This window comes from Armigeres subalbatus, chromosome 2, assembly GCF_024139115.2.
Source record: "Armigeres subalbatus isolate Guangzhou_Male chromosome 2, GZ_Asu_2, whole genome shotgun sequence".
In the NCBI taxonomy this organism is placed as follows: Eukaryota; Metazoa; Arthropoda; class Insecta; order Diptera; family Culicidae; genus Armigeres; species Armigeres subalbatus.
The window spans coordinates 312,071,283-312,090,024 of record NC_085140.1 but is presented as its reverse complement, the minus strand read 5'-3'; the positions used below and the strand labels follow the sequence as shown (position 1 = coordinate 312,090,024).

At 38.8% G+C, this 18,742-nt stretch overlaps 1 long non-coding RNA gene across 2 annotated transcripts in view; it reads left to right on the top strand.

The window, feature by feature from the left end:
• Positions 1-6,615: 6,615 nt before the first annotated feature.
• Positions 6,616-18,742, top strand: part of LOC134216736 (uncharacterized) — a 55,960-nt gene continuing 43,833 nt past the window's right edge. For both annotated transcript variants that reach the window (XR_009980802.1, XR_009980801.1), the window contains exon 1: positions 6,616-7,039. This is a non-coding gene — a long non-coding RNA (uncharacterized LOC134216736). The remainder of the gene's footprint in view (positions 7,040-18,742) is intronic.

Here is an 18,742-nt window from a genome sequence, read left to right as displayed (position 1 = left end):
TGTACGCACATCGATAACATCCGAGAAATGGCGCCCATCCACCAGAACATGGTCTATCTGGTTGCAAGTTTCACCATTTGGGTGTCTCCAGGTGTGCTTTCGCATGTTCTTTCGTGCAAAGTAGGTGCTACTGATGGCCATCCCTCTGGCAGCAGCAAAATTTACTAGCCGTAGGCCGTTGTCATTGGTAGCGGAGTGAAGGCTCTCCCTACCGATTATGGGACGGAAAAAGTCCTCTCTACCGACCTGAGCGTTAGCGTCTCCGATAACAATTTTTACGTCATGCTTTGGGCACTCTCCATAGGCTTTATCAAGACATTCATAAAACGTGTCCTTCACGTCGTCGGATTTATCGTTTGTCGGTGCGTAAACGTTGATTAGGCTGTAATTGAAGAATTTGCCCCGTATCCTCAACACACAGATTCCTTCGCTAATGGGTTTCCACCGCATCACTCGCTTCATCTGCTTGCCCATCTCTACGAAACCAACTCCATGCTCTGCTTTTTCACCGCCGCTGTGATAGATGTTATACTTGAATGCAGTGTTGGTCGTGGGGTCCACGGCTCGGAATTCACGTTCTCCGGATCTAAGCCACTTCTTGTATAGCGGCCACGTTCAATCTTCAGCAGTTCACGAGCCAGACGGCTCAGTCGTCCAGGTTTATTTAGAGTCCTGAAATTCCAGGTACCGAGCTTCCAATCATTGTTCTTATTTCGTTGCCGGGACGGTTGCCAAAAATAACGTTCTCTTTTTCTTCTATCTCCATTTTTCGTGGTATTTGAGAGGCGTCAGTAAGCTACCTTACCGGGGTCGCGTTACCTACATCGCGATGATGGGGCTGCCACCTTAGGTATAGCTGACGCGATACAGCATTTCGTTAATCAGCCGCTGGGTACCAGGCAGACGCTGTTTGAGCCGCACCTCCTGGTGAAAAGACGCTCGATGCGTACCTTCTCACTCTAGCTGATGTCAGAAGGACTACAGTGCCCAGGCTGCACTACCAGCTAAGTACACAACCCTTAGCAGGCGGTCTTTTGTCATCGGACGACCCGTGGAAGCGTGAGATAGGGACTTGTGGGGACCAGAGCTCTGTTGGGCGCTCCTTCTTTGATGTCAACCCACCATTTTGCAGCCCAGTATTTGTATAAATATGATTGGTTGCTGTCAGATTTGCATCGAGCGCAGTTAACCTGGTAGACCCATTGATTAATAGTCCACAATAGTTTTGAGAACCAAGTGTCGTGTCCTCAATCCCTACATCAAGAATATCTGGTTTGAGAAAAACTGAGTGGAATATTAAACGCATGGGCTCTACGGACTTGTATGGTCATGACTGGTTGATCTCAGATAGCTATCGAGAGCAGTTGACTTGGTAGACCAATTGATCCAAAATCCAGAACAGACTGAAGAGCCTAGAACATCTGGTGTGTGTGTATATCTAAGTTTCAAATCTTACGCGAGGAATCTGCGGACTTGTAGGGACTTGACTCATTAATTTGAGATAGTTGTCGCGCACAGTTAGCCTGGTAGACCAATTGATCCAAACTCCAGAACAGTTTGGAAAACATAGAACATCTAGTTGGGATATAACTGAGTCGCATATCATACGCGTACGCTCTACTGCAGTGGTCCCCAGCATGCTTACTATCAAGGGCCGCATAGCAATTTCGGGCCACAGTACATTTGCATGATTTGTTTTTCATTTCATGTAGATTTTCACTGCTTGATAAATTATTTTGAATAGGTATCTATTTCACATTTCAATAAAATTTGTTGCGATGAATCTTCTTTAAATAACATACTTGTAAAAACATTTTATTCTACGAGTTTTATCACCGCAGTTAATACTAAAGACGATAAAAATCTTTTCGCAACAACATGTTTTTAGCATAGTTTGCAGAACATATATTAATATTCTTTCCCAAATGATCATATGCCGTCTGATCCTAAAATTTTGAATTTTTGTTGAAGGATTATTGTTCACTACACATAACAGTAACGATTCCTTAACCTCATTCCATCCTTTCAAGGAATTTAAATATGCAAAATGTATGCGCGTAAATGCATGAAATAAATAAACTGATAGTTTTATTTCCTATTTAAGCAGTCAAAATATTGAAATCTCCCAATTCTGTGTCATTGAACGATAAAAATTGAAATTTCGAGCCACCATTGATCATAGTTTGTCGTATCAAATGACGACAAACATGTTTCAAAGCCAAGTAAACTTACCAGCAGTTTTGAATAGAAATCGAATAAATCTAATTTCCGCACTATGTGCCTTGTTTCCAGATTTCCGATCAATTGATTTTTTTAGAAACGTTTTATTCGTCAACTAATCGGAGCTTGGGAAATTCTTGACTTTGTTAAATATTTTAGGTACCATCGATCGAGGGTTCTTTTGATAGATCGAAGGCTATTTTGGATATTTTGAAACAAAAATTATAAAGTAAATTACTCTTAAATTGCCATTATCACAGTGTTGATTGGTTGGATTGTTGGATGGCAACTTTCTGTTTCAAATTTGGTATTTTTTCCGTTTAATTTTTTTTAGAAAATCAAAAATCCAAATCAATCAAAAAAAGCCATGCACGAAGGTAGCGTAAAGTACGTTAATCTTCAGCTTGCTTTCTTAAGTTAAAAATAAAGGAAATTTAAATGTTGCCAAACCCTCATATGACAACATTAGTTTGACCGTTTTTGACCATTGGAATCTGCGAAAAAATTGACGAATTTGCTATTTTCATAGCCCGGGATAATACCATCGAAGTTGTTTGCTGTTGGCCTACGTAACATCTATGAACTGATGAATTTAATTAATCATGATGGTGCTTATACATCGTAATGTTGTGAACTTGACAGATTTCCTGAGTATAACAAAAAACTGAGTATGATGAAAAGCGTTTCTTATGCATATAAACGGGCCACATGTAGTGTATATTCTGAAATCCAAAGCGGGCCGCAGGAAATGGCTTCGAGGGCCGCATGCGGCCCGCGGGCCGCACTTTGGGGATCACTGCTCTACTGACTTGAATGGACATGACTGGTCGATTTCGAATAGCAATCGAGCGCAGTTGACTTGTCGATTTCGAATAGCAGTCGAGCGCAGTTGACACGGTAGACCAATTGATCCAAACTCCAGAACAGTTTGGATAATACAGAATATCTTCTTAAGATATAAGTGAGTTGCAAATCATACGCGTGAGCTCTACGGACTTGTACGGACATGACTAGTCTATTTCAGAAAGCTATCGAGCGTAGTTGACCTGGAAGACTAACTGATCAAAACTCCAGGACAGTTTGGAGAGCTCAGAACATCTGGTTTGGGTATACACTCAACCCTCTTTTTACGTCACTTATTGGGGGGACGTAAACCGCATGTGACGTAAAAAGAATGTTTGCTAAAATTTCTAGTATTACACACAGCTTGCGAATTACGTCTCAAATTCTGCCATGTAAGATGTAGTTTGATCTCCCAATTGTTTTAGAGATTGAATCAAATGGTCTACTGAATCAAACAAGGTTTGCATCATGCCCCCAGCCACGATATCAACGACATTATGTCCAAAATATTTAGATTACTTACCAAATGAAAACCAACTTGCATGATGTCCTTAACAACGGTATCACCCCAATTGAGTTCTCCTAGTATTTATAGTTTACTTGCGATCCTCCAAATTGCCCTAGAGTAGGAACCAAATAGTCTACCAAATCAATGTCCCCAATGAAGGTGTGTTCCCATTTTTTTTATCTTTGCGAGGTTTTCAGTCACCTTGGGACACAGTTATGCAACCAATCTCGTCCTCCAAGCACGATTGTTGTACTTGAGATGCGATATTCTAGGCCTTCCAAATTGACCTGGAGTGTGGTCAAATAGTCCTCAGTCCTCTAGTCCGTGTCCTCAGAGCCCATGCACATGTATTATATATGCCTTGATTTGAGACGCAAGTGAAAGAAAAATACTCGAAGGACATAAATGGATTGATACCGCGGCTTGGGACATCATGGAAACCTTGGTTGATTCGGCAGACTATTTGATTCAAACTCCAGGACAATTAGGCGATCTTAGAACAATTCATATGCCTATATTTGAGACGCGAGCGAACGAAAAATACTCGGAGAACAAAATTATGTTGATACCGCGGCTGGAGACATCATGGAAGCCTTGGTTGATTCAGTAGACCATTTGATTCAAACTCCAGGACGATTTGGAAATCTTACTACATCTCATTTGTCTGGATTTGAAACGTAAGTAAAAGAGAAATACTCGGAGGACATAATTAGGTTGTTACCGCGGCTGGGTACATCGTGGAAGCCTTGGTTGATTCGGCAGACCATTTGACTCCAACTCCAGAACGATTTGGAGATCTTACTACATCTCATATGTCTGGATTTAAGACGCAAGTGGAAGAAAAATACTCGGAGGGCATAATTGGGTTGATTTCACGGCTTGGGACATCATGGAAGCCTTGGTTGCTTCGACAAACCCATTTGATACAAACTCCAGGATAATTTGAAGATCTTAGAACAACTCATATGCCTACATTTGAGATGCGAGTGAACGACAAATACTCGGAGGACATAATTGGGTTGTTACCGCGGCTGGGGACATCATGGAAGCCTTGGTTGATTCGGCAGACCATTTGATTCAAACTCCAGGACGATTTGGAGATCTTACTACATCTCATATGTCTGGATTTGAGACGCAAGTGAAAGAAAAATACTCGGAGGACATAATTGGGTTGTTACCACGGCTGGGGACATCATCGAAGCCTTGGTTGATTCGGTAGACCATTTGATTCTAGCTCCAGGATTTGGAGATCTTACTACACCTCAAATGTCTGGATTTGAGAAGCAAGTAAACGACAAATACTCGGAGGACATAATTGTGTTGATACCACGACTGGGGACATCATGGAAGCCTTGGTTGATTCAGCAGAACATTTGGTTCAAACTCAAGGGCAATTTGGAGATTTTAGAACAACTCATATGCCTGGATTTGATACTCCAATTCTCGGATAACCTGGAACGGTATCTGGTTTGATATATCAACATCTACATATCTAAATATAAGTGAGTTGACGATTGACCTGGAAGATTAATTGATCCATACCCCAGAACAGCTTGGAGAGCCTAGAACATCAGGTGTGGGTACTTGTATGGACATGACTGGTCGATTTCAGATGGCTATCGAGCGCAGTTGACATGGTAGACCAATTGATCCAAACTCCAGAACAGTTTGGAAAACCTAGAGCATCTGGTTTGGGTATATCTGAGTTGCAAATCATTCGCGTGGACTCTACGAACTTGTATGGACATGACTGGTCGATTTCGGATAGCTATCGAGCGCAGTTGACCTGGTAGACCAATTGATCCAAACTCCAGAACAGTTTGGAGAGCCTAGAACATCTGGTTTGGGTATATCTGAGTTGCAAATCATACGCGTGGGCTCTACGGACTTGTATGGACATGACTGGTCGATTTCGGATAGCTATCGAGCGCAGTTGACCTGGTAGACCAATTGATCCAAACTCCAGAACAGTTTGGAGAGCCTAGAACATCTGGTTTGGGTATATCTGTGCTGAAAATCATACGCGTGTGCTTTACGGACTTGTATGTACATGACTGATTGCTAGGGATGTCCAGAAGAAACATATTGTTCAAACATAGTATATGTAGTCAATGCTAGAATAGTGTTATAAAACATTTTTGGAACCTGTAAGTGTTGTTCACACTGCAATATGTTATGTAAACTATATTTTTTTGCAAAAACCATCCTTTCTCACGCCCCTCTAGGGAAACAATGAGCATCCCTAGAAACATAACTCGCCAGTATGGTGAAACTAGATGAGATGGGTAAGACAAACGTAAAAGAATTGTGAAAATCAGTGAAAAGACGGCTGAGAACCAGCTGTTTGAAAATTTAGTTTCCATGTTTTTCTAATCACGGTATTTGGCGTGTTTAAGCCCCAATTGCGGGGGCACCGGTTCTGCTGATGCATTTCAACTTGTTGTACACAACTGCGGTAAAAATATGGTCTCCAACTTTTTTTTGTATCATCTCCGGGAAAGGTCCCCAACTTGAAATGAGCGAGAACGAAGCGTTTGATCAAACCCCATCGGTGGGGCCCGCCTATACGGATCAGTTTTTTTTTCCAACTTGTATACAAGAGCGATAGTTATTATAGTATTATAGTTAATTGGACGAAAATAAAATATGTAATACAAAAGCATTAAATGAAGTTGACCTGTTGTGGTTCAATTAACTTGTTAGATAATCTGACACTGTAAATAATTGTGTCCATAATAGCAAAGCCAGCCAAATAGGTTTCTTGTGCATACCTTCATATTTTTATTTTTATTTCCAACATTCCCCATCGGCAGACCACTCTGCCACCCGTGTCCGTTCTTTTCAATAACAGCCAAGCTGCCATCGGTCGATTCTCAGCGCAGCAAAACCCACAGCTCGAAAGCTTGTCTCCTCTTTCACGAAGGTTCTTCTGTTCTCTGTTGTTGGGAAAACAGTTCAAGCCCCGAAGTGAAAACACAACGCGTGGAAAATCCGGCACGTCAACGACCACGCGTCGACGGCGCTCAGTTTCGACTAAGCCGGCATCGAGAGTGGATCGTTTCTCCAGCTGTGCGGTGTTCGTTTGGCGGGGTGAATTTTCCGGACGAAGTGGGTGTTCTTACACGTGCTGCCGCAGTTTCAACGGCCAGCGGAGTGTGATGTGTTGATACTTTCCCTATGGTAACGTAGGATCTACCGGATGTTAATGATAGCGAAGACGACGACGATGACGAAAATAATGACGGCGAAAGTGTTTGCTTAGCTCAGTGCGAATTGTTGCCGTTGAATTCGGGCAAGTGACTCGGGAATCGGAGAGTACTTCTTGTGATCAGGAAGGGAGCAGTGTTTTTCGAGGTGTAGAAAAAAAACTTAGTGTAGTTACGAAGACCGTTTAGGAAACAAAACTAAAGCCAGTCGCAGCTCAACGCTATTGTGCCGCCAGGATTAAATCGACGCCGCTTGGAGAAGGTGAAATAAATATTCTTGAAAGTTGGAATTTTCCTTCCTGTTTTCACCCGGTTGTTGTTATTCATTGGGACTCAGTTCCATCCGGTTCTGGAGGGAAAAGAACAAAACAAAGCGTAACTGGAGACGGTGAAGTTGTAAGCGAATAAAATGGCCTTATTTTGCGCCACGGAAAACTGGAGCTCAACCATGTAAAGACTTACATGATAGAGGAGTGAGGGGCATTTGAAACTATGTTTTGCGTTTCACCTTTCTAATGTATTCGTATTCCCGCTGTTCTTTTTCGTTCTGCTACCGTGGAAGGAACTACCGCGAGAAAACACATATTTTATCGTGTTTTAATCTTGATACAAATATCTAATGTTAACTATCGATTAGCTGTATCCAAAATATTGATATGGATCCCCTGCTTTAACGAATGGATTAGTTTCACGTCATGGACAGCACGCGTAGTGTTATCATTATTGTTATTTTGATAATTTGTTCTAAATTATTGATAAGCGAATGATTTTATCTATTCTTCGCTTGTTTCGCTTGAGATCAAATCGATAACGTTATAGAATCGCTGATTTTGATTACTTAGATTGATACCTTTAGATTGGTCGTTTGAACGGTTAAAATATTAAAATGTACAGCAGAAAATCTTAACAGTGATATCAAATTGAAAACTACTTCTGCTGTTGATGAGAGCAAATAAAGGACTGATTTTGATGTTGGTTTTCGCTAATAATAGATATAATTAGTTCACTATCAGTTCAAATATACCAAGGGTTCGGTTTTAGTCGATTAAGACCTTTAGCGTGAATGAAACAAGTAGTAACTCCACGAAAAAAAATCACAACAGATTAAAGAAAATTCAGTTGCTAGCTCGAAGGCTGTGAAAGTTCAGGTTAATCGAGAAATTATGGATTCCAAACACGTAAAGAAAACTGGATGTATTATGTACCAATCAACAGGCATCTGAAATCAAAAAAAGTAATGTAGTTTAAGTTCATTTAGAGACAATATATTTTATAAATAATATTGGCATATATTTGTAAAGGATCTCCATCGATTGTAGTGAATTAACACTAAAAGTGGCGTTTTATACAAGAGTAAATTCTGTCAATCAACGGAAACTCAAAGTGACACGATAGGTATGGCAAGTGCAATTTGATAGAATAGCTAAATCTGAACCGATTCTATTTCGATTAAATGAACATTTCTTGGACAGGCGACTGGATGAGTGTACTTTCTTCGGGTGAAAGGCTTAACCTTGATGTTCCGAAGTCGAAACAATTTCCAAACCGAAAGTTGCCTAGACCGGTACCGGGAATCGAACCCATCCACCCTCGGTATGGTTTTGCTTTATAGCCGCGCATCTTACCGCTAGGCTAAGGAGGGCCCTTCGCCAAGAACCGGATATAACAATTTGACTGATGTTTTAAAAGTTCCTGGAGTAAGGCTGTAAAGTTCACACGCATAATTGAAGATCCATCGAACGTAATGCCCTCTATGATACATAGAATGGAGTGTGTTCACATCATAGGTTCGTGATAATCCAAGAAATCCCAGTAATAAGGCCTTAAGGTCAACTCCCGTAACCATTGACCAATCTGACATTTCCAAATATAGAATATGCCTTTTATAATGCATAGAATAGAATGTGTTCGCAGTAAAGGTTCTTTTTTTAAATTTTTTTCATTTACGAGACTTTCAGCTCGTGGCTGGCTCGTCTTGGAAGTCAAGATTATTGCCCATTCATGCAATCCCTGAAGTATGGCTTTAAGGTCTGCATGAGCAACCAAAGCTCATTCGGACTGATTAATATATGGTCCATGTTCTTCAAGACACATTAAACAGAATGTTTGTACATAATCGATTCTTAGTCATCCATGGAATTCCTGGAACTAAGTATTGAAGTCTACACGAGTAACCAAAGATCACGGAATTTGATGTCCGGAAGAAACATCAAGATGTCGACAGCTCCAAAGGACCTAGTCACTCGTCGAGAAAACCTTCCCTGCAACGTGGAAAAGCTCCTCAATAACTCCCATTCATAAATAAGGAAATGTGCACGACGTTCAGAACTATAGGGGAATCTCTATCAGTAATGGGAAATGTCAAAAAAATGTCATGGGGTTGCTATTACTAATTTGCTAATAACTTTTTTCAGAAGTCTTTTACAACTCGGATTTTTTTTTATTAACATGTAATGCTTAAAGGATCCTACAACTTTGCCAAACAGGTCATTGTTCTAAATATACAGTGTGAGGCATGATAACGAATTTAAAAAAATGTCACGGAATATCATGACATTAATGTCATTTGACAGTAATTCGGCTCTCACGCCGCCAATTTCAGTCTTAGAGCAATGACCTATTAGAAAAAGTTTTAGTATCCTTTGAGTGCTTTATGTTTATATAGAACAGACGATTGTAAATTACTTGTTGAAAAAGTTATAAACAAATTAGTCCCATGACATCGATATGACATTTCCCGTCACTGATCTCTATTCTCAGCTGCCTCGCCAAAGTTTTTGAAAGTATGATGCTGGTCTATGATAATCGACTGTATAGAAAAGCGACAACAAATCTATTCTGTGTACGTGGACTTTTCGAAGGCTTTCGATTGAGTACCTCATCAACTTGCGGTGGAGTAACTCCCTGATTGGTTAGCCACTAGGATCGCTTCATACCTCGACAACTGCTGGGCATCTGTGAAAATCGGCATAGTTATGTCGGTTCCTTTCCGTATTACGTTTGGGGTGCCACAAGGAAGCCACCTTGGGCCCCTACTTTTTGTGCTATTTGTGAACGATTTATGCAGCGAATTGAAATCTTCAAAATTAATGTATGCCGACGATTTGAAAATGTTTCGAGTTGTAACGTCACTGGTGGATTGTTGCGCGTTGCAGGCAGATGTTAATAGGCTTTTGGACTGGTGTGACAAGAATGGAATGGCAGCGAATGTAAACAAATGTAACATTATCACATTCACACGTTTGCTCTCTCCAAAAATTTTCGAATACACTATGCATAACCTAACTTTGAACCGAGTTTCGCTCGTCAAAGATCTAGGTGTTTCACTGGACAGTTAACTTCATTGTAATCACTTGTCATAAGACGAGTTTATACAATCCCATTGAATTCCACCACTAATTAAGTGGTGGAATTCAATGGGATTGTATAAACTCGTCTTGTGACAAGTGAAGACATTCCACTAAAAAGCTCAAAATAATGTTCATTGTAATGAACACATCTCAACCACGACAGCTAAAGCTTTTGCTATATTAGGACTACTGAAACGCGTCACCCGAGATTTCAGCGATATTTACTGCATCAAGACGTTGTATACATCGTTGGTGCGCAGCATTCTAGAGTATTGCGTAGTCGTAAGGGCTCCGGATTATGCGTTGCAAATAGCGAGAATCGAACGTGTTCAGAAATCTTTCATCAGATTTGCGCTTCGAAAGCTTCCCTGGCGCAAACGACGTGAGCTGCCGCCATATGAGTACCGTTGCGAACTCGTGAGTTTTCCTACTTTGGGGAGTAGGAGAATGCTTTTTCAGAGGCTCTCCGTATTTGACCTACTGCTTTTCAACCGGCCAATCTTATCCTAATTACCTGGAGTTTTGGAGCTAAGAAACCTATGGACTACGCGCGTGCGCCTAGGTTCCATCAATGTCTGTCACACCTCGTAATTCAATTATTAATAATTTATAGGAAACTGAATTAGAAATAAGGAAACCTTAATTTTATCAAAAGGGGGAAAACAAAACATTCATAATAGATGTCTTTACAAATATTTTAATTTAGTGGGTCGACAACATGTTTTGACGTCAGCTGCCATCAGTTCAGTCTATTTACTCAGAAATTGCAATGGCGCATATTAGCTGACTGGGGCATTTTAGTAACCAACGAAAATTAAGTCGGCAGATGATAACGAAATAATAAAATAGAAATAAGCTTGAAATAAAAACGGCGAGTCATTGATGGTCCCGCACCTATTGTTGCGTTAGAATAGTGATAATGAAACGGTTTAGGGCAACTGTTCCATTTTCCATCTCACTGAACATTTATTTATCGCGAAACAAAGAAATACGGCACCAATTCCGTCGTTTCTTTTTGCTAAAATATGTACCCACTGCTGAAAAATTTACAAAAATAAGAAACAAATCAAAAGCCTTTTCATTGCTTAGTTTTTCGTGGGATGAATATCGGAGCCATGAGATGAAGTCCAGGAGCAATAGCCCTACCAGTCTATATTTCGGTTTAAAAAAATAAATAAAAATAAATCATAGATATTTTTGCGCAGTCAACATTTTCTTCGGATCATAATCCTTTGAGCACATTTGGTCTATTGTTGCCCGGCAGTTTTTGGCGAAGAGTAAACAACGTAAACATGCTGGAGCTTCGTATTTGTGTATGCTGGAAGTATTTCGTACAGAACACACACATTACAAAGTATTTCAACATGTATGTCCTTAGGTTATTTGTTCACCAGCTTTGTAGTGGTGCTACTTATATGAAATGCCATGATATGTGTACACTGTTCCCAATTAAGTTACTCTATGTCAAATGATAAAAGTTGTAGTATGAATATCCTATAAGACCTACTTTCAAACAGATTTCAGGTCAGAAACTTTGTTATTATGACTCTTACATACACCAGTAGACCTATAACTATCATCGATGCCACTGAAAATCTGTGCCCCAAATCAGCATGCATCTTATAACCGTTTTTTCCAAAATTTAGGTCTTCAAGGCAGATCTTACGGAAACTATCAGTGGATACATTTTACACTTGATTAAGCTTTGATTTTTAATAATATTTGATTGAGCTTTGATTGAGCTGTTATCTTGTGTACTTAATCCTACGATTAAAAATATATTTGAATACATTGAAATCAAAGAAACGTCCAACGGCGTCCTTGGAACTAGATGCATAGTGAAAAGTCCATGTCGTACGATGTCTTATGCGATCGAATTGCTCAAAGTTAACATCATCGCGATGGGCTTATTGAAGCGTAGAGCCTGGCTTATACGTTAAACAACTCCGTTGCCGTTGAAGTTGTAATCTACCAATGTGCTAGAGCTTACTGATGACTTATTCGTGAGGAGCTTTATCAAACGCTTTCGAAAACCTTAGCAGATTCTACAGAGTTTGACAAGACGTTCATGAATCTCATCAGATTAGATACTGTTGATCTTATATTGTCGAAGACGTACTGAACGTGAGGAATCGACAATCTAACTGCGCTTGAGAGGTTTCCATGACTTTTGTGATGCTACATAGTATTAAGATACCGCGATTTCCGATTTCGTGAATACTACAGACAGTAAAAACATAGGTATTAGAGCGCTAGAGGCACTGCTCAGGGTTCATAATGCTCACTCAATCTCAGGAGCACATGGTTTTCCCTCACGAAAGTTTTCGGGGAGAAATAGCTTTTCGGGAAAGAAAAACAGCCTGGAGAGTGATAACAATTTTTCGCTCACTTCGATTGTCGCTAAACTTTGGTTTGCTCTTTTTCTTTCATATTCGAGTCTTTTCGTAGCATCATCAATGCAAATGGTAGTAGCTTATGTGGAACAAATAACTTAACGCTTTCATACAGATAGCGTGGTGGTGTGGCTAAAGTAACCGCATCTCCACAGATATTATTGTTACTATTCTGGGTTCGAATCCCGGCGCGGCCATACAATTTTGTAATTGTTCTGCGATAATTCTCGCGAAAAGTGAGTAAGAGGTGAAAGTAATGAAACGAAAAAGGATTTTCATCGAATAGGCAATATTTTCGTTCATCTTGTAATGCTAATTCTAGAGAAAAGATTGATGGGTGAAAGATGATCCTCAACATAAACAACGAAACAAGATTTTCCCTTGGCCCGAAAAACGCTTGCTTTGGTCTCATTGAAACGAAAAGTCGAAACCCTGACTGCTATCCCATACAGCATTTGAGATCGACGTGATTCAACCATAGTAACCCGGATTCTGCTTAAAAGATGTGGTCGGTACGTCGGTACCATAAATGTCAAATTTATTGTTTTGGTTTGCTTGTTCTCAAATATGAATTGGGCTACTGTGATGTAAAACAAGGACAACAGGGAATCAGAATAAGTAAGCCTTATAGCCTATTCAGATTACGCCATTAATGACATAATAATTGGCGTTTCAGGGTAAATACGCTTTATGATGTCATTATTTACGTAATATTCCATACATTTTGTTCTGTCAAAATATACCCGCTAAAAAGAGTCTTAAAGGATTTATTACGAACAATTATTACGATAGAGCTTTCGTTCTAACTGGGATGCAGGCAACGTATATTGACAGTTACTAAAGGTATGCTATTCATGCGCTTGCATTAGTATTGGTAGATAGTTATGAAAATTTTCAGAATTTGTATGGAATTTTATTTATTTTTTGCTATATTCTGTGACTGTGAATTAAAATGCACCATATTAAAACTACATATTATAGATAAAAGAATTCTTTATTTAACACAGTGAAAAATAATTTTGGAAAATATCCCATTTTGATGTATTTTGCTATATTAAATCCATTTCATCCATTACTCGATCCATTACGCTGATCAGATTACGAGGATTCTTATTTACGTGGTATGATATGATTTTAAAAGAAAATGAGTAAACATCAAGATACTTTTTTATCATGTCATAAAAATCGTAATCTGAACAGGGAATTATCCTATTACATAGTTTGCAACATCATACAAATTTCAGGAAAACGTATACGGTGCGTATACGGTGTGTGCTAAAACATTTATTTATGTAGGCAAATTTACTTTCCGCTATTTTAGTTTTCAAATCTTTTGTAAACAGTGGGGTTTATCCAATATTTCGTATGGGGAAGGCATTGCGATTTTTTTCAAACTCAGTGGTAATTCATTTGATGGTAGTAAACACATTTGTATGACACAATGTTGCCAAGTGGAGACCTGAGCATTATTTTATTGATGATTTAGAGTTGAAATTTAAACAAAATGGATAATTTTGGTAAGATACTTCATAATCAATAAAGAGTTTTATTTATTTACCTCAAATTCACATCAAAATTTTTCGCATTTTTTTCTGTGTCGGTTCTGCTGGTTTATTGGCAGGTTTCAACAAACGTTTAACCGAAGCTTTAGCTGTTTTGGCCTCCTTAATCTTCCTGTTCAAAGTGCTGATTCTGATATAGGTGCGAAGTCGTATAAAATGCTCTACGATTTCAGCAGGAACATCTGGATTTTTGGATAATAAAAGATTAGCTACTTTTGCTACTATTCCCTTATCTTTAGAAATGCTGTCCTTATGATAACTCTTAAAGAAGCTTTCGAATCCTGTCGCCTGTTGCATGAATTCTCCTGATGGATTAGTCAAGCCCCCCAACGAGAGATGATCAACATAACTATTAGGATAAGCGTAGTCGTGATCCAGTAAAGAGTAATCAGTTAAGTTGACATGCTGATCACGAAGTCGATAGGTATAATCTCCAACATAAGGATATTTTGCACGAAACTTTCTTGCAACAGCACCAACGACATATTCAAAGCCATCTTGCTCAGTAATAAAATATGAATCACATTCTTGGTCCTCAGCAAACACTTCGTTAAAGTCGACGTCATTCTCTAATTCACCAGGTGCATCTGCAGAAGAGTTCCCGGTGGATTCAGTTGGCTTATACCCTTTCAATACGTCCATCACAAGATATTCTTCACCTGAGCATCTGTCTTCTGTAGATTGGCCTGATGATACTGACTGTATGCTTTTACCAAGTATAATCACTCTTAAACGTCTTAAGAATTGCATTGGAGATGGGTGATCATTACCTCCGCCTCGCGTACGTACTATAGAGAACAGATTTTCAAGAGCATCTTGGTTCAATTTCGCGGTCATGATATATTTAATTCCAAACCTTGCTTTCATATCGTCAAATAATCCTCGAAGCGAAAAAATCGACATTAAAATGGCCTTTTGAAAAAGCTGTTGAAAAGAAAATAAAAAGTTATATTTAATTAGTGATACATACGATTTAGTTTGATACATTTTTTATTATATAGGAAAACTGTTTCAGTTCTTCATCTCATAGCTTTTATGTTTATTCTATAAAAAAAAACAAAGAAGTGAAAAGGAAATTGATTAGATCATTATTTTTGTGATTTTTTTTTTTCAGTGGCGATACACACATGTTAACAAAAAAGCTGACGCAATTGGCGCTCTATTTCTTTGTTTCTTGATTAGATGATTTCGTTACACTGAGATGAAGATGGGAACAATTTCCCTATAATATTTTTACTTTTCGGGATTTTCCTGAATTTCATTAGAACATTTTTTTAAAAGTCGAAACAGCTATAAACAAATTTAAATATACCTGCATGCTCGATTTATTCGTCGGAAGAGCAGTTTTCATGAGCTCCACCATTAGATCCAGCGCCTCATCTTGCTCTCGACGGTTTAATCCATATGGTCTTTTCAAAACCTGACTTTCTTTCGGGCAACGAGAATTCATAATATCCCACCAGTTGTTTACGATAAGAATGAAATCTGCTAACCGTTTGGCTTCAGCAGTACCAACTCTTCGTTGAAGCGCCACGGCGCATTTCCGAGATAAGAGCTTAGCAGCCCATCCAACATTTTGCCGTTGACTCCTCTGACACGTCAGGTGCTCTTCTTTAAGAAAATAAGTGTCCGAAATTTCTGTAGAACCTTTGGCTACCAAGTTCCATAGAAGTGTATGTTTGATCACTGTCCCATCGGATAATGAGAATCCAGTGTCTATAAGCCAGTTTCGGGTTAACTTCAAAACATGCGGAGCGTCCGCAAACAGATACAGCTTCCGGTGCGTTTGTGGATGAATAATAAATGTTCTTTGAGCTTCCAAATTGACATCTGACCAGATACCAGTGTTTCCACCACCGCAATCTGACACGGCAGCTACGACTTCGAACCCAGCTTCATACGATTTGCTGACAGCCTCTAGCAACAAGCGCTTTGTCATCGAGACATCAAAGGACGCATAAATAGGCTGCTTCCAATCTCCAAACAGACCTCTGATCATCATGACCTGAAGAAAAGAGAAAAATCATATTATGAATAAACACAATATTATTGAAAAATTGGCTGAATAAATTTAAAAATATAACTTTTTGTTGTATAACTATGAATAACGAAAATCATTCAGGAATTGATTACCTGTACTTTGGTATGAGGGCCCAGAACATCATCATGTTTTCGATCGTACTCATACACTTCACTTACTGACATCTCATCGTAGAGGAGCACACAAACTTTTTCTAATTCGGACATGCTTTGCGATTTTGCTTCTAGCATCTGCAACACTTCGTTCAAAAATCCCTGCCGCATATCCATTTTGGATGCATACTGTCGAAGACAACTCGATCGAGAAAAAGGCATGCCAAGATTTTTGGTCAAATACTCATAACCAGGCAAACCGAAAAATCGCAAAGTAAATCCTCTGGATAACTCCTCACTGCTCCAGTTAACTCTCTTTTTAATGCCCAACAACAAATCCGTTTGATTTTTGGTCAACTTCGATGACAACATTTCTCGAGATTTTGCAATAATCTGATTTTCTTGAACGTCTTTCAAATCAAGACTCAGCTTCTCCAAATCAGCAACGCGTTTCTTTGCCTGAATATTTTGCTCCTGCAAAACCGATATTGTTTGATCTCTCTTCCGTAGCTGTTCCTCTAGCTCTTGGATCCGCATTTTCATCTCGTTTGCTTCGCATGATGTCATTTCTGGCGTCGCATCTGATGCAAACCCTCCACTGGAATAATGTCCGGAATCATCGAGAAGAGAATCATCCATAGATACACCGGAGTCGTTACCACATTGACTCGCGGATTGACCACCGAATCCTATGCGCGCGCTGACATTCTTCTGACCTCGCTGATGTTTAGATGTTTTTGAATTCTGAGGATTTCGAACGCTTGGAACAGCTAAAATTTAAAAAAAATATAAGTTTGCAGTTTCTAGTGCAATATTTATGAATACAAACCTCCTGCCTTAAGCCGCCTCCGCTGTTTCGGCGATATTGGAAGAGTAGGTTCAATGAAATCCGATACATTGAAGTGCTTGCAACAAATAAACAAATTATGGGTATTTGTTTTCAGGTTCTGTCCCAGAAATTTCAACCACTGTTTTTTCAGCGCTTCATTCGACGGAAACCGATGGAATGTTATTGGATCACCAGAAATCGGTGGATTAGTTTTATTATGACTAATCTTACTGTTGCACTTCGGAACGTGACACTTCGACATTTTAATGACCGAAATCGGACCGCTTTCCGTTTCAAACCCGGTATAAAGTCGCCACCGCTTAACTCGATATTTGCAATTCAACGGCTCAAAATGAACGAATAACACCAACTTCGCGTGAAAACTAACAAAAAACTGTTTTTCTCCGGATTTCCGAACAAAATAAGAAAATTTTCATAACTATTCTGTTTGTGTTAGTATTTTTGTGTACGACACACAAAAATCTGGCATACCTTATAAACTGTCAATATACGTTGGGATGCAGGGAGAAATTCAACAAAACAAAACTGACAAGCGTCACGCTCTCTTTGCCAGAGAGAAAATTCTCTCTGTTTTCATTTCGTTTCGTAGTTGACAGTCATGCTCTTTCTGTCGCAGCAGGGTCGAATGCATGTTAGATGGAAATCTTCTGAGCGCTGAAGAATAACTCGGATTGTGATGGTTTTTTGGAAAGCATTTTATATGATGAAAAATAATGATGATAATTATTTATTCTCCACTTATTCAACATGAATTGTTTAAAAAACAGATGCTTTCTAGAATTAACATGAAGTATTTAACTTAAACGTAGATTTAATAGAACAAATCGAATAAATTTTCAAAGTTCAAGGGCCCATGCGGAAGACAATTCAAAACGTAGGAATGGTTGTAAAACGAATATATTTGATGAATTAACATGATTTCATAAATTGTTTCAATTCTGCTCCTTGAATGGCTTAATATACTTTGGATTACAACATTTTTCAGGTAGGACAACTGTACGATTTGAATGGGATGTATATATAAAGTAGAATAACCTTAAATAAAACATGGATTGGTAATGCATTAATTCATCCAAAATCCAGTTTAAATTATATCACATTCACACGATTCGATTTTGTTAGAAGCTTTATCATTGATTGTCGAGTAGAACGCAATGGTTCAGTTTCCATTTTTGAAAAAAAATTAAATTGTTGAGTTGCCCTTCATACATGGAGTTACTGGTGGAAATACATTTTAGTTCGATAATATTTCTTGAAAATTGGACCAATCGTCCTTATTTTATTTATTTGTGAGAATTTCCAAAAGTATCTAATTTTTTCTATCAAATCTCCGTTCGATCATAGTACAGAATCAAAATACTTTTTAAACTTAAAAATAAATTGAGGAATGGTCTGATTCCCCGAAGAACGGCGCACCCAACTAATGAATGTAGCTTCGCTCATTATCCTTAATGAGAGCTTCAAATATTCTTCGAAAATCCCTTTTCACATTTTTTTTATATTTTTTTTCGTAGAAACTTTGTTCAGAAAAAAATGTTCGATTGTCGCCACACAAATGCTTGATTTCGCAAATTAAATTTTAAAACTCTCCTTGAATTCAACCCTGTATTAGCGTGCAAATGAGAAAACATGGAAACGTCAAGATATATTATCTTGCTGGAGTCTGAACACCTCGTA